A 16,765-nucleotide genomic window follows, 5' to 3' on the forward strand; every position below is an offset into this window, starting at 1 on the left:
AATAATTTCCTAACACCAAACAATATTACTGAGGTCTTCATATAAGATAGCTCTTTCATCAATCAAGCTTGAGAATTCGTAGCTTATGGTGCACTCGTTGAATTGAAGTCGTGCTCTAGCGAAGACAGCAACCGCGCGACAAAGAAATATTCTTATTAAAGTTTCAAACCTCAATGAGAGCGCACAAAGTAATATTCATATTAAAGTTTCAAACCTCAAAGAGAGCTTTAAAAGAAAAAGCGCTGATCGCAAGTTGCCTACAAGAACAACCCAAAGCTGTATTCATTTACATTCACAGTGTATTATAGAATCAAACTGGTTTTGAGAGCAGCGTCGAGAAAAGCACTTTGCACGCGTGACGATGCTGTCGCTTTAAAATAGTTGAAGGCGATCTTTTGTTTTCTACACGCTCGCTGGTGTTGGTGTAGACCGAGCGCATGCATGGACAAGCTGCCTATTAGCCAAGAAAATACAAAAGATCGCGGCTTACATGGGCGACGCGACTTGCGCTGAAAGTGAGGAAAGCAAACAAAAAAAAAAAAAATACACAAAACAACAATAGCAATGCGAGCATCGTCTCTGCTTTTGGAACTGGCCAAGTTTGTAAATTTTGCTGTGCTGAGCTCAGCGTTCAGGCGTTGCGATCAGTCTGCGATTGAACAGCGGTTCAGAAACACGCGCGTTTTCCAACTTAACTCGACAAAAAGCGACGGTGCAAGTGCAAAGCAATCGAAATTGTATGAGAACATTTTTTGTTTGTGAATTAGAATTTATACTTTTTGTTTTTGTTTCGGCAAACAAGTGGCAAGTGGCAAGTGTATACAATTTATTGCAACAATTCATAGCTGGCCATAACGGCGCTTATATTTCGCTTTTGCTAACAAGCTGACGCATTTTCATTTCATGCTTCTGGGTGTTTTCCATACACACATACATACATGCATATACAAATTTATTGTGTTTATATATAGCTGTGTGTACACACTTTGTTGATGCCACTATTATTGCAACAGTTTGAAAACGAGTCGGACGTGTTTATTCGCTGATACGATTCTTTGAGCCAGCAGTGCGCATATGTGCTAACAAACATATTTGGAAGCACCTGCACACGTACATACATAAGTACATATGTTTGTATGTGCTTGTTTATACATAAGATTTAAGCGCAACTCAGCGTGATTTCGTGAAATAGAGAGTTCATTTAAAGGTAAAATTCTAAAAAAAATCAAAATTTGAAGGAAAAATTTAAACAACAACAAGTATTAAATATCAAATAGAAATAAAACAGCGAAAATTCCGAGAAAAAAATAACAAAAAAAAAATTTAGTTAATGAAAAAATTTAAAAAAAGCGAAAATTCGGAGAAAATTTAATAAAAAGATGTAAATTTTTAGTTAATTTTTTTAATTAATAAAAATGTTTCATGAAAAAAAAGTTTTAAAAAAATAATTAAAAATAGCACTTAGTAACTTTTCATAAATTAGCAATAATTCGGAAAAAAAATAATAATTAATGATTAAAAAATATGTCTATTTCTCAACAAAAACTTATAGTTGCTAATAAAAATTATGAAAGCAAAATACAATATATTGAGTCGAAAGAAATTAAAAAAAAAAAAAATAAAAAGAAAAAAAAATTAAAAAATATAAAAATAACAAAAAAATTAAATTATAAAAATGACTAAATTAATTAAATTTATTTGAGTTAATACTAACTACGGAAAAAATAATTAATATTACAAAAAAATGGAATAAAGTAAAATTTACTAAATTATTTAATTAATTAAATTTATTAAAATTAAAATTAATTAAAGCGACATATTTCGGAAAATAATTAAAAGAATAAATGCACTGAAAATTAAGATATATGTACATATAGTTAAAAAATTAATATTTTTCAAAAAAAAAATTAATAGTTGCTATGTGTATATGAGAAGATATTGAGACGAAAATTTTTAAAAAATTAAAAAAAAACTATATATTAAAAAAAATAACTAAATTAAATAAAATTAACTAAATTATTAAATTTATTATAATTAATAATAATTGAACCGATAAATTCAGAAAAATATTAAAAATTACAACAAAAAAAATAAAATAAAATAAAAGTTATGAAATTATTAAATAAATTTATTATAATTAATATTGATTAAACCAAAAAATTCCGGAAAAAATTAACAAAATAAATGCGCGGAAAATTAAGATAAAAAATATTTTAAAAAATTGTGTTTGTTAACCAAAAACCTTAACTAGACAGAAATTGTATTCAAATCAAATAAATTAAATTAAATGAAAATTAATTAAATTTTATATAAAAATATTTGTTTTTTAATTATTTTGAAAACAGTTACTAATTAATCGATTAAAGTAAACGTCGTCTGCATTATTTAAAAAATAAAATAAAGTACTTTTAAAATTTTTTACAATTGAAATTAAGCTAATTACTAATTATTAAAATAAAGATATTTATTTTGAAAACAATAATTTAATTAAAAAAGGGAACTGTAATAAGCTATGAATTGAAATTTTAATTTTTTAATTTTAAAATCATATTTCTTTTCATAATTGTTACATAATGTTTTCAAATTTTATATGCTTAAATTAAACATATCTATTTAAATAATTAATAAGAAGAATAATTAATAAAACTGAGACCATAAATAAAAAATAATATAATTAAATAAAAAAATTAATTTTTTCAACTTTAAAGTCACAATTTTTTAATATAATTGTAACATAAGTTTTTAAATTTTAAAATTAAATAAAAATAATAATAGTAATTAAATTAATTAAATAAAAATTAATAAAGTAAAATTATTATTATTTTTTAATTTTTAAATGACAACTTTTTAATCGTTATGTAAGTAATCGTTGTATAACTTTTTTAATTTTTAAAATTAAATTAAATTGTTTAGTTAAATAATTAATATAATTAAACAAAAAATTATTATTTTTTTAATTTTTAAATATTAATTATTTTACTTAACAATTTAATTTAATTAAATAAAAAATTATTATTTTTTAAATTTAAAAGTTAAGCCTTTGTAATATAATGGTAACATAACTTTCTCAAGTTTTAAAATTAAATCAAAAATTTTATTTAAATAGTTAGTATTATTAAATAATTTTTTTTTTTAATATTTTCAACTTTAAAATTTCAATTTTGTAATGTAATTGTAACATAAGTTTTTCAAATTTTTAAACTAAATAAAAAATTTTAATCAATTAATTAATAAAATTAAATCGTAAATTTTTTATTTTATTTTAAAATTAAAACTTTGTAATATAGTAGAAAAATAACTATTTCAAATTTCAAAATTAAATTAAAAAATTGTAATTAAATAATTAATGAAATAAAATTTAAAAAAAAAACTTAAATATTTTTAGTTTTAAAATCACAACTTTTTAATATAATTCTTACATAAATTTTTCAAATTTTAAAATTAAATTAAAAACAATTTATTTTAATAATTAATAAAATGAAATAAAAATGTCAATTAAATAATTAATAAAGTTTAATAAAAAACCAATTTTTTTTTAGATCATAAACCGCAATAAACATTGAATTGCCAAAAGTAGAAACATTGTGATTAAACAGCTTTTATTTGTTGTTTACGTTTTTATTCATCACACCGCTACGCAACGCCTTTGGCGATTGCTCATATTTTCCGCAATTCTCGTTTTGCCTTTTAATTCTGCAAAGGCAGCATTCTGCGGTCACATACCAGACATACATACGTATATACGATAATAATTGTTGTGTGTTGCAAAGTGTACGGTAGGAAGTGTGGCGTAAAAATTGAAAGTTAACTGTTCGTAATCCGAAACTGAAACCGTAGAAGAGTGACTGGCTGTTCTTCCATGCCGAAAAGCCACAGGTAAGTTCAAGCGCTTTTCAAGTAATGTGAAGATAAACTTTATAATAAACACATATGTGCATATATTTGCATGCAAACATACACACACGCATATACGGACATATTCGAAGTTACATCTCGGCTTGTGCGTTTGTGCTTTGTGCTTGCGTGCGTCCGCGTCGCCGCCTTAATAAAGGCGTTAAATCCCACAACAAAAGCCGCCACATTCGCACGAGCAAACGCATATACACACCTTTGTATGTATGGATGTATGTATGTGCGAGCATTCGAACGTTTAGCTCATTGTCGCTGCGAATGGAAAGCATTTCAAGGTCAAGACGAAACATCATGCGACGAGATGTGGAGCTTTTGGGATTTTTTTCCGCAACTTTTATGTTTTTACCTTTTTTATGGTATTTGCATCAAGTTTAGTGGTTGTTGTTGTTTGTGCTCGTATACTCTTTGTGCACTGAGCGTGCAAAATGTTTAGCATTGCCTTTTGTTGAGTGCATGAATGGTATTGACACATGGCAGGCAAATATTTAAAAAAACTTAAACTATAATAAAGCAAGCGCACACACACCAACATAAACACATATGTATGTATATATACATACATACACATGCATAGAGCGCACTATATAATTTTTAACGCTTCCATTGAACTGATTCATGGATATTTCCCAATCAGCGGCGCTTGCAGGCAGAGCGCTCACACAATTAGGCATGCGCGTATGCTTCAATTACACGTATGTATGTGTGTGTGTGCTTCATTTTAAAGTTAGCTTAGGTCAGCTACATCGCGCTGCAATTAAGAAATTGATATTTTTTTTAATTAGTTGTGCAACTTAAAGCTGCACGGAGGTGCGAAAAAGGCTAGAAGATTAACGGAGGTTCCAAAACGGGAGCATAATCTTGCAGCTCTCAAAGTAGTGATCCAGTGACTGATGTTCAGTGTATACTAAAGTTATAGAGGGAACACTTCACCAGCCTGCTAAAGGGCAGTGAAAGTGTAACATCTGGAGTTAACGAACCCGATTCTTAAATCGATGATGATAGAATAGATTTACCACTGCCCGACTATGATGCCGTTGGTACATAAATTACCTGCCTAAAGAACAAAAAAGCGGTAACAACCGATGGATTACCGCCCATGCTTTTCAAATACGGCGACAAAGAAGTGACAAGGTGCATGTATCCGCTTCTTTAGAGTATATGGTCGGTTCGATGAATGAAACTCAATCCACAAAAAGAAGGACTGCACTCAAACTTTCTTAATATCTCATGTAAGGTCCTATTGAGCGTAGTGGATGAAAGACAGAAGGCCACCGACAAAAAACTGATCGGACTGTGGATTGTGGCTTTAGACATGGAAAATCAACAACTGACCAGTTATTTACCATGCGCCAAATCTTGGAAAAGGCCCGTGAAATGAGAAACTGCCATTGGCAGCACGAAAAGGAGCTGCCTTTATGCCGCTATGTGTGAATTTTGTATCCCCGCAAAACTAATACCACTGTGTGAACTGACGTTGAGCAATACGAAAAGCTCCGTCCGCATCGGGAAGGTCCTCTCCGGCCATTCGATAACAAACGAGATTTCAGACAAGGCGGCTCCCTATCGTGCGACTTCTTCAATCTGCTGCTGGAGAAAATAATTCGAGCAGCAGAGCTGAATCGAGACAGCACAATTTTTTATAAGAGTGTACAGCTGCTGCCGTACGCCGATGATATTGAAATAATTGGCCTCAAAAACCGCGCCGTTGGTTCTGATTGCTCCAGCTTGGACAAAGAAGCGAAGCAAATGGGTCTGGTTGTGAACGAGAACACGACGAAATATCTGCTGTCTTCAAACAAACAGTCGTCGTACTCACGACTTGGCTCCCACGTCACTGTTGACAGTCATAACTTTGAAGTCCTAGCTAATTTTGTCTATTTTGGAAACAGTATTAACACCACCAACAATGTCAGCCTGGAAATCCAACGCAGGATTGCTCTTGCCAACAGGTGCTACTTCGGACTGTGTAGGCAATTGAAAAGTAAAATCCTCTCTCGACGAACAAACTCTATAAGTCCCTCATTATTCCCGCCCTGCTATATGGTGTGGAGGCATGGACAATGACAACAACTGATGAGACGGTTTTAGAAGTGTTGAGAGAAAAGTTTTGATGAAGATTTGTCGTGCATTGTGCTTTGACAATGGCGAATACCCTACTCGGTAGAATTATGAGCAATACAAGACAAGCAGTGATATTGACATAGTTCCGGTGAATTAAGAGACAGCTGATAAGGTCATGTTGTCTGGCTGGATGAGAGCACTCCAGCTCTGAAAGTACTCAATTCAGTATCCGCCGTTAGAAGGTGGGCAAGAAAAAAATAGCGAATCAAAGCGTTTTCCACACGAAGACTTGATTTTGATTGGTCAGTTTCTATGGTAGCTATACCCAATTGTCATCCGATATCGGCGATTCCGTTAAATGAGCAACTGCTTGGGAAGAAATGGACGTTTGCGAAATTTCAACTCGATATCTCAAAAACTGAGCGACTAGCACGCTTACATACAGATATATGGTCAAAAAACGGACTTGGCTAACCGACTCAGCTCGTTACGCTGCTCTGTTCAGCATTTAAAAATCTACAATTTCGAAATACACATGTTTAATATGTAGCCATACACATTCATATATGTATACATGCATATATAAATAATATTTACTTTCAAAAGTGCGCATAACACATGTACTTGCTTGCTATACGCCGAGCGAATATAATACGCTTGGGGCAGGCACTCAAGTGGCGCAAACGCAAAAAATCGCAAGCGAAAATCACTTTCATTTAGTTTAATACAAATATACATATGAGTAAATATAAGCATACATACACATACACAAGCCTAACTATATACATATGCATGTTTGCATAGAATATTTTATTTGAAATTCGCGAATTTGCACATAAAACTATTTCCACGAGCGCGCCACGCACTGGCTCCACAAAAAAATTACACCTCAATAACGCTGAATGCCGCTGACGAAAAGTGCAGAAACACGAAAAAAGCAACAACAATATGGCCTAAAGGCAGCTGGCAGCTAGCTGCTAGTCAACGGCTCGCCGAAACATTGAAATATTCTGGCGAAAAGGCCCTGAAGACACATTCGCACATTCAAATTTCGCATAATGGCGATTTTTCACAACAGCGACACACACACAAAGACTCATGCAGACAGACAGCCAGCCAGCCAGACAAATGTATGATTTTTTATGCGCGCAATTATCTAAAGTGTGCGCAAATCCACAAGTACATCTTAGATTTGGTCTGAGAATCAGCGTTTATGTTGCGACATAAAAATGTCGCTGTTCATGTACGCACGTACACACATATGTACGTATATCATGTGCGTATGTAAGCGTATAGATGTGTTTTAAGTTAAATATTTGCTAAAATTGTATGGGAATTTTTGCCAATTGTCAAAGTGCCGCTTGAACGCGAGTGAGCAATTTATGATGAATTGTTTGTAAATAAAAACATTTAAGACCGTTAAAATTATTTGAACAAATAAGGGTGGGATAGACACGTGTAAAGTCGACTATTAAAAGTTTATTCTCGCAAATATTTTTTATATTTTTTTTATTCTTGCTCAAAGCCGGATGAGTGTTGACACTTTTATAAGTCTTTTTCTTTACAATCCTACAAAAAGCACGCTCAGCGGTTGCTTAAAGTGCCCGAAATGTTAACAGACTTTTCGCTTAACTTCGATGAGAAAGAACATCTTAAAACAACAGGTTGCAAGAATATAGAAATAACAGATGAGTGACGTAAGCCTACCATTACCGTAACTAATTGTTTTTGTAGTAAAAAATAATAACACAATTACCGAGTTCGCATCTAAAAAAATGATTTTTCCAAGGTCTGTATGCCATAGAACGCCACCTCCACCAAGTCAGTAATCTTACAAATCAGCGTTAACAAAAATCCTGTATTCTGCAACACGCATACAAAATATTCCCTGTAAGAACTTGATTTTGATCGTTCAATTAGTATGATCGAAATATGCTGTAGTGATCCGATCTGAGATCTGAACAATTCCCTCGGAGATTGCACCGTTTTCACGTTACCATGACAAATTTTCTGTTTCCATGGCAGCTATATATTCTAGCGGTCTTATCTGAAGAATTTCTTCGAATATTATAATGTTGCCTTGGACAATAATTCACGCAAAATTTCGTAAAGATATCTCATCAAATCAAAAAGTTTTCCACACAAGGACTTGAATTTGATCGACCAAATTGTGTGATAGCTATGTATATCTCATAACGAGCCAGTATAGAATGATCAGCTCATTGTAGAGAAATGAACGTGTGAAAATTTTCAGATCGATACCTCAAAAACTAAGTATGACAGAAGACACGACTAAATCGATTTAGCTCGTCACGCTGGTTTTTGTTATATTAAAACATTGATTCTTTACTCTGACTCTGAGCTTCTCTGTCCTCAAATCTTTCGGTTATGTTATGTACATGTCCGACTTCATGTGGTGTAGGTTAGAGCTGCGTATAACCACTATCCCCATATATTCCGGATGCGATCATTGTCAACAACAAGTAATTACGTCTAAATTCTGTCAACCCTTCGCAGGCAATGTGAAATTCTACGTGCTTGCTTCTGGCACCAATAAACATCTCATGAAATGTTTTCTTCTCCTTTATTGGCATAGGCACTGCTTACGCGATCATAGCCGAGTTTACAACAGCGTGCCGGTCATTATACTTTTTCGTAGCTTGGCGCTAATTGGAGATTCCAAGCGTGTCCAGTTCCTTCTGCATTTGGTCTTTCCAACGGAGTGGAGGTCTTCCTCTTCCTTTTCCTCTGCTTGCCCCGGTGTGTACTATGTCGGATACTTTCAGAGCTGGAGTGTTTTCATCCATTCGGACGACATGACCTAGCCAGCGTAGTCGCTGTCTTTTAATTCGCTGAACTATGTCAATGTCGTCGTATATCTCGTACAGCTCATCGTTCCATCGAATGCGATATTCGCCGTGGCCAACGCGCAAAGAAGCTTCTGTACCATATAACAAAACGGGAATAACGATTAACCCTTGGAGTTTGGACTGTGTCCGTCGAGAGAAGATATGAAATCAATTAGCCTTTTGACTATTTTCATGGCGTTTACCACAAATCCGTAGAGATATTTCACCAAATATCTTCCGCAGAACATCTTATTTCTCTCGGAATCTCGTTACGTCGACGCATCGGATGTTGTCATCACCCAAGCTTCTGTACCATATAACAAAACGGGAATAACGATTAACCCTTGGAGTTTGGACTGTGTTCGTCGAGAGAAGATATGAAATCAATTAGCCTTTTGACTATTTTCATGGCGTTTACCACAAATCCGTAGAGATATTTCACCAAATATCTAGTTGAAACTATCGACAACAAACATGATATCAGATTTTATGCTTTTAAGTAACACTAAATGGTCGTCTGACGAACTCTGTTATTAAGAAACCCCTGAAGTGATTCAGAGAACATTTCTTCAAGTACAGACTTCAGTTTATTCCGATATGCCTAGGAGCTTAATACTGAAGTACACAAAGGTAGAGAAAACCGAGACTAGATATTTCAATAAAAAGTTCCACTTCTCCATCAGAGAGTTCCAAACCAGTTCAAGAGGTACTGAAATATATAGAGACATCCATAAGGCAATCAAGGCGAACCCGCTTAAATGTGTGCCCTGTGTCATCTACTAACTTCTTTTTACTACAACAATAAGTCATTCAAAGAAACACCCAATTTAAATATGTTCATCGGTAATATTCCCGCGGCGCCGCAATATTAATTCATTAAATTTCAATGACCTTTTTGCCTTATTTGCCAAATCTGTGCCAAATATTATGCAAAGTGAGTTGCGTGTTAAAGATGCGAATCAATGAGCAGGGCAATCTTAAAATGTTTGTATGTTTGTATGTAAGTCTCTTTTGAAATAAGTTCGCATTAGACACAGTTTATGAGTCAGCAGCTGGAGCTGATGAATAATTGATTTTCGCCGACTTTGCCTTTGGTCTTCGGCCAATGAATTCGAAAGCAAAAACTTTTGCTTAGCGACAGCTTATAAGTGGAGAGTTTGCTTCGCTGGAAATTAGTTTTAAATGAAAAATTGAAATAAATTTGTATTTAAACGATGACTTTGAATTTCTAGTCTAAAGAGTATTGCTTTCAATTATTTTTTTTTCTGCACAAAGCAACTAAATATTAGGCGCCCATAAATACATATATATGTATGAGAGACTAGTTTCAAGTAGAGCAGTCAGTGAGTACATCACACTGACTGATACGTTTTAATCTTCAAAAATCATCACGAACTCATGTGGACGCACAGTTTATAATCTTGGCTAGAAATCCATATCAAGCTATCACAGAGATTTAAATTTTAAGGACAGATGTTGAAATGTGTAATGTATCTGCTGGTTATTGATAATGTCTCTGCTAGTTATTTACTGGTTAATGGCCAAATGTGATATGTGAATATCATACGAAGGTTACTGCTTATGTTTCGAGAATTGGCAACACTAGTATTTCAATCAGGCAGATCATAACTTTTTTTGAAGCTCAGAATGTGTTGATATATGAACGCTTTTTGTCTTTTTTACAGTAACTTAAAATATTCATTTAGGCCAAAAAATAGAATGAAGGCATAAACATTTTCGCGTGATTATTTTTCATGCGATGTTGGGCGGATCCCAGACGCAGCGCACATCCCTGGGGAGGGATGGTTCGCTTTCTTACCTTAGCTCGCCCTCAAACGGATATTCTTTGGCTACCCAGAGGATACTTGGTCTAAGACCGGAAGTCGTGAGCAGCTTGAGTCATATGTAAAAGAATCATTTCAGGCCGCTCTCAAGTGAATGACGATCAGAGAACTTTCCTCACTTAATTGAATTTCTACACATGACTCCATCTTCCCCTAAATTAAAGTTCGTTCAAAATCAATTGATGTTCCGGAAACTAGTGATGCTGTGCGCAAGATCGTCATGTAACCTATCGTGACATTAAGAAATCTATATGCATTAGTAGGATTAGCAAACATTTAATACAACAAACCTCTTCTGTAATCATTTGTTTGCCAGTTGTCTTTAAAGAAATCAGGAAAACTTACCACCAAAGACGGATCATGCGAACTCTCACATATTCTCTGAAATAACTGCATTTTTGAACACTCAAAACATCGATTTGAAGAGTCATCTACCGTATTGTGCTGACTTGGCACCAAGGGATTTCTTTTTATTCTCATACGTAAAAAATAAACTAAGAAGCCAACGTTTTTCGACACCTGAAGGGATGGTTACTCTGGTGCCCTGCGCCAGTCATTTCCTGCAGTATTCTTGATCTGTCAGCCTCATCCTGCGGGCGTGGGTCGCCACTATACAGTGACCAGTTAGTATCAGCGTAAAATAAGTTTAGTAAATTTGGTACCTATTAGAGCTCGAGATTCTTAGCTTCGTTCCGAAAACGTTAAAAACGCTTTGTATTCCTACACGAAACGTTGCTCTAACTTTGTAGTTCATGAAAACTTTGACCTGTAAAATGCAAGTCCTCTACTGACATTACGTTTTGAATGGTTCGAAAATATTTCGATACTATTTAATCATGTTATAAGTCAGAAAATTGACTGTGCACAATTTTGAATCCAAAGACATTTTGTTTGTGTTCTCGTTTTGTCTCGATTCGCTCTCGAATCACCAAACAATGATGGGTTGGGAACTACTAGCCATTGTTTTAAAAATTGAAGCTCATCTTTACCCTAAAACTAGCCTCTCAATAACGGTATACAGTAGTTCGGCCACCATTCGAACTCCGAAACACAAAAGTCTTGCTACATAAATAGCATCTGTAGAAAGTTCCAAAGCAGCTGGAACCCTCGCACGATCTGATGTAGGGGTTTAACCTCAAAACTCGTGGTGAATTTCGTGCAACCCATGATGATAGTGCCATAATTGTTTTATTTTATTTTCAATAAATTTTCTAAAACTAAATTTTTCATCAATCAAATCTTTATAGCAAATATTTCAGATCCCAGAGCCTTATACCGTATTATCCTTAAAATATAACCTTTGTTCTATAAACTGAACCACTTCTATGACGAAATGTTTCGTTGCGCTGTTAAACCTGAAATACTCGAATAACGTGTCGGAGTATCTACCGTTCATTACAACAACAATATTTACAGATGTATACGACGCCATAATGATTATATTTGCCGATCACCAACTTTACTTAGCAATTTGAAATATTTGCTATTTTCCAGTTATTTCATTGATTTTGCTTTGCTGTTATAACGGTACTGTTTGTTTTTTTTTCTCATCAACATTTTTTATTTGCCAAGCTTTTTATTGTTCTGTTGCTATTTTTTGGTCGCTAGCGTTCTGTCGCTCAACATTATGCCGACTCAGCGGAAGTCAGCAAATTTTGAAGTGGCCGGTCGAGTTTAAATGTGTAGAATTCGAAAACAGAACTCTCATGGTTGGTACGGAAGGTGAAACTGCTTATCAATTCGTACCGTCTGTTGGTGTTGTTCTGTTTTTTTTTTATTTTTTCTTCTACGGCATTCGCTGAGTTCGGTGAAACCGTTTGCATGGTCATCGCGGACACTAGACATAAGACGGGCCGAATATGAAAAATGTTAAGCGATTACTTCTCATTTCATAAAGAAATGATTTGGAAAATGTTTAATTTTAATTTCTTCATCTTCTTTATTAGCGTAGACACGTCTCACGCGATTTTGGCAGAGTTTACAAGAGCACGTCAGTCGTTAATTTTAATTTCACCTTCATTAAAAAAATATGTGATTCACCATTTAGTTGCCTTTAGTTATTGTAACTCGTAAATTTCATAATACATACTATGGGCAAAAAATAGTAAGACTTTGTTCATAGTTTCAAAATTAATGTCTTCAACCCGGTGTCCTCAGAACGGTCGTTTGGTGAATAACCATAAGCCATACGGAGCTAAATCAGGCGAAAACGGTATTTGCGGCACGGTAGGGTTGAAAATTTGGCGAAAAATCGAGAGGAATCAATGCAGTATGCGACGGCTCAAAATTCCGGCCTCTTTTTACGATTAGTTTCGCGCAAACGACGCATGACACTCAAATAGTATTTGCTGTTGCGAGTTTGGCCGGTCCGAAGGGATTCACAGTGCGCCACACCGATAACCCTAGAAAACTGTCAACATAACCTTGATTTTTGGACTCGCTTTGACGTGGTTTTTTCGGCTTCGGCCCATCTTTTCCACGATATTCGGCCGCAGCTCACATGACATGTGCGAGGTAAGCTCTCCACCAGCCCAAGGATCATCGGAATCATTTATTTTTTTTACCTGATATTAACTTTAAGTCATTCCGGAGGTTTTCTATCAGGTTAAAATCGGGTCCATGCGCTATCCATTCTAATACAACAGTATTTCTGGTTGATAAGCAATCCCTTACTGCCCTCGCTGCATAATTCGGAACACTATCATGCATGAATTTGCAATTTATAGGCATTGATTCAAAGAGAGAGTCTAAGCACCTTTAAATAGGAATACTGATCAATTCGACCATCAACTCTGAACAACGGTTCTACTCCATAAGACAAAAACGCACCCCACAACATGCCATTACTCCACCATGTTTTATTCATTTTTTTCTTTGTGTATCTTGGGTTTAAGCATTAGCCTTTCGATAAACAAACAATTTACCATAGGGTCCAATACGATGTACATTGTTTCTGCGCTCCCTAATATTATTTTCCAAAAATTTTCATCACTTCCTCCATGTGTTTTGGCGAAAGTAATCCACGCTTTGATATATTATACTGTTTTTTTTTTTTTGATAGAAGCGGTTTTTCGGCTGTAGCATTCTTAGAGATGAGTGTTAATGAGCCGTCTTCGGTCATAATAGCGTGAGAGGACTTAAAAGGTTCAACCTTGCATTGGAGGAGCCTTTCGGATTTTGTTTTTTATTTTTAACTCTGCATCAGAATTGACTGCTGTAATAGCCTTATATAGCATTTTTTGCGAACATCTCACTACTTCTGTGATTTGAGAAGGTTTATCTCCATCTGCAAAGAGTTCATATAATTGATCTATAAAAGCTCTTAATATCTTTCTATCATACGCCGTTTTTAACAATATATTTTTCTCTAGCGATTTTTCCTTCTCTGTCTACTAATTATCTGTCTCTTTTCTCTTCTGTTTGTGTCGTCTCTTACAGTTTTGCTTTACTTTATATAGCATGCCGAAAACTCAAGGTGAGCATTACACTTTTTAATACAAAAACAGAATAAAAAACGATATATAAAATCTCATTTTATAATTTACGAGTATTGAAAATTAATATTATAATTTGCTAAAATTAAAAGTAATTGATATTGACTTTGTATACAACGTTGTGTATTTTTATTAGGGTAGTCCTCTAAATTAATTTAACGGTTCTAACACTCCATGCCATATCTGCTTAGTTATTTCGCATTTGGTTATACATGCATTGTGACAAAAGAATACTAAGATTGTAATTTAAATTCTCCGGGTAAGTGATATTTTGAGAAGTGTATTTTTTTGAAATGATAGGACTGTCCTTAATTACTATGCCAAATATGAGCACAATCTGTCAACCAGTTTGTTTACAGCAGCTGCTTAAGTCGGTTCACCTCAGTACATCTGGATTTTTACAATGGATAAAAATATCATATAAAGAATTTGTATAAAATTTCTTATTTCTAACCAAATTTCGTGTGCGGCATCGTTACGAATGTTGGTGATTCAGTTTTAGCAAAACTTAAACCTAGAGATCGTTGAAGACATGCCTCGTTCCAGACCACCGTCGACTCTTCCACTTATGAAAATATTAAAAAAGTGAACGATATGAACTCGACATCTCCCGCGCGTCCGTTCGAATGATTTTGGTGGATATTTTGGCTATGAAATGCGTTCTTGCTCGACACGCCCCGATAAAGCTGACTTTTTTTTCAAAAAGAGTGCGGTTCTAACCGAATTTAAAGCAAAAAACGCAATAAATACCAGCGATCACCCACCGTATTCACCAGATTTGGCTTCTTGTAAATTTTTCTTGTTCCCCAAATTGAAATTACCGCTCTGTGGAGCTCGTTTTCAGTCGGTCAAAGAGACAAAACAAAACAAAAGCTGAAGCAGCTGAAGGCCATCTCAAAAAGTTCTTTTGAAAAGTGTTGCGAGGATTGGAAAAATCGTTGTCGTAAGTGTATTTCATCTGGTGGGGATTGCTTTGAAGGCGAAAAAATAAATATTGATAAATTATTGTCACAATGTATGTTGAATTCCTTTTGTTCTGAGCTATTTGTTCAAATTGCGTGTTAGGCTTCCTCTTGATATTGCCTAGCGCGCACGGTATTGTCTCCGCCTCAGATTTGTCTTGAGAGCCTCTTAACTTGGCCAACTCATCTGCTGTTTGTGGCCGAAAATGTTTCTAAGTACTATCCATGTTAAGGTAGGCTAGCTGTGCCACGTGGATATCTGTATATAATAGGTTGCCAAAAAAGTCTTGCGGTATTTTCGCTAGTTGGCGCTGAAACCGCGTAGTTCTAGTTTTATTCGTCGCATCGGGTCATGCTATACCTTTTTGGAAAGCTCATTTCACGCGCTAACACTTGTTTGATTGATTGTCGTTCGTGATTATTAAGGTCGTTCGTGAGTTATAGCGTCGCAAACATGGAGCAAAATAAAGAGAAAATACGGCAAATTTTACAGTACTACTACGACAAAGGCAAAAATGCATCTCAAGCCGCCAATAAAATTTGTGCAGCTTACGGACCCGATACAGTTTCCATTTACACCGCACAACCGTGGTTTCAACGTTTTCGTTCTGGTGTAGAGGTGGTCGAAGATGCGCCACGCTCCGGAAGGCCTGTCGTCGAAAATTGCGATAAAATCGCTGAATTGGTCGAAAGAGAAAGAGACATAGTAGCAGCCGTAGCATCGGTCAAGAGCTGGGTATGAGTCATCTAAAATTCATTTCAATTTCAATAAAAAAAAATTCAATAAAAATACCGCAAGACTTTTTTGACAACCCATTATGATTGCATTCTTTATTCTTCCGTAGTTATTTTATAGAGCTTTGTCTTCTCTATATTTGTTACTTCCACTTGGACGGATAGAGAGAGAGAGAGATATGGCAAGATCTTTGGAGAGTACCCGCGTCACTCTTCAGGTAAACTTCCGTATAGGTAGTCCGCTGTCAATTTTTACTTTCTGTAATTTACGCATCACCCTAACTCGCATCCACACCTTAAAGCACAAGCAAAGCTTGTTTACTTTATATTAGCATTTCTGCTTGTTGAATTCCCTAGCCATCATGATTTATACTCGTATATGTGTGTGCATATGTACATGTATATACTTAAAAAATAATAATTAAAAAATTAAAGCGCGATGAGTTGATGACTTCCAAAGCAGAAGCAGCAGAACCAGGTCAATGTGTTATGACTGCGAATATTTTAAAGCGGTTTTTTTGTAGCGGATTTTTTTTTAGTTTTAATTATTATTTTTTTCTACATTTTGCACTGGCTGCTCTTGCAATTGCTTTGTTTTTCGTCTCATTTACTTAATGTCTGCAACGGAAATACGCTTACAACATATGCAGACATGCATAAAAGTTCGTACGGATGCGCGCTTAGCAAGCACACACATATGATGGAGCTTGTATGTGTGTGTTGCGCTAACTCCTATTGGCAAAGCTGTCAGCCTTACGGTTAGGGTCATTAATTAGCGGCAAATGTGTTATTTCGCAAATGAGTCTATAAAATATTATATTTACTTTGTTAAAAGGTTATTTTTTGTAATGCAACAACAACTTTATTATACGTTAGTATTTGTTCAGAGCCTTGAGAAAGTTTATTAC

The 16,765-nt window shown here is 34.8% G+C and overlaps 1 protein-coding gene across 2 annotated transcripts in view; it reads left to right on the forward strand.

Annotated features, from left to right (window-relative positions):
• Positions 1–636: 636 nt before the first annotated feature.
• The window catches only part of LOC126751526 (ABC transporter G family member 20), a 179,092-nt gene continuing 162,963 nt past the window's right edge, over positions 637–16,765 (forward strand). For both annotated transcript variants that reach the window (XM_050461855.1, XM_050461856.1), the window contains exons 1-2: positions 637–1,207; positions 3,540–3,876. The gene's annotated coding sequence lies outside the window, so the exon portion shown is untranslated. The remainder of the gene's footprint in view (positions 1,208–3,539; positions 3,877–16,765) is intronic.

This window comes from Bactrocera neohumeralis, chromosome 2 (assembly GCF_024586455.1).
Source record: "Bactrocera neohumeralis isolate Rockhampton chromosome 2, APGP_CSIRO_Bneo_wtdbg2-racon-allhic-juicebox.fasta_v2, whole genome shotgun sequence".
Taxonomy (NCBI): domain Eukaryota; kingdom Metazoa; phylum Arthropoda; class Insecta; order Diptera; family Tephritidae; genus Bactrocera; species Bactrocera neohumeralis.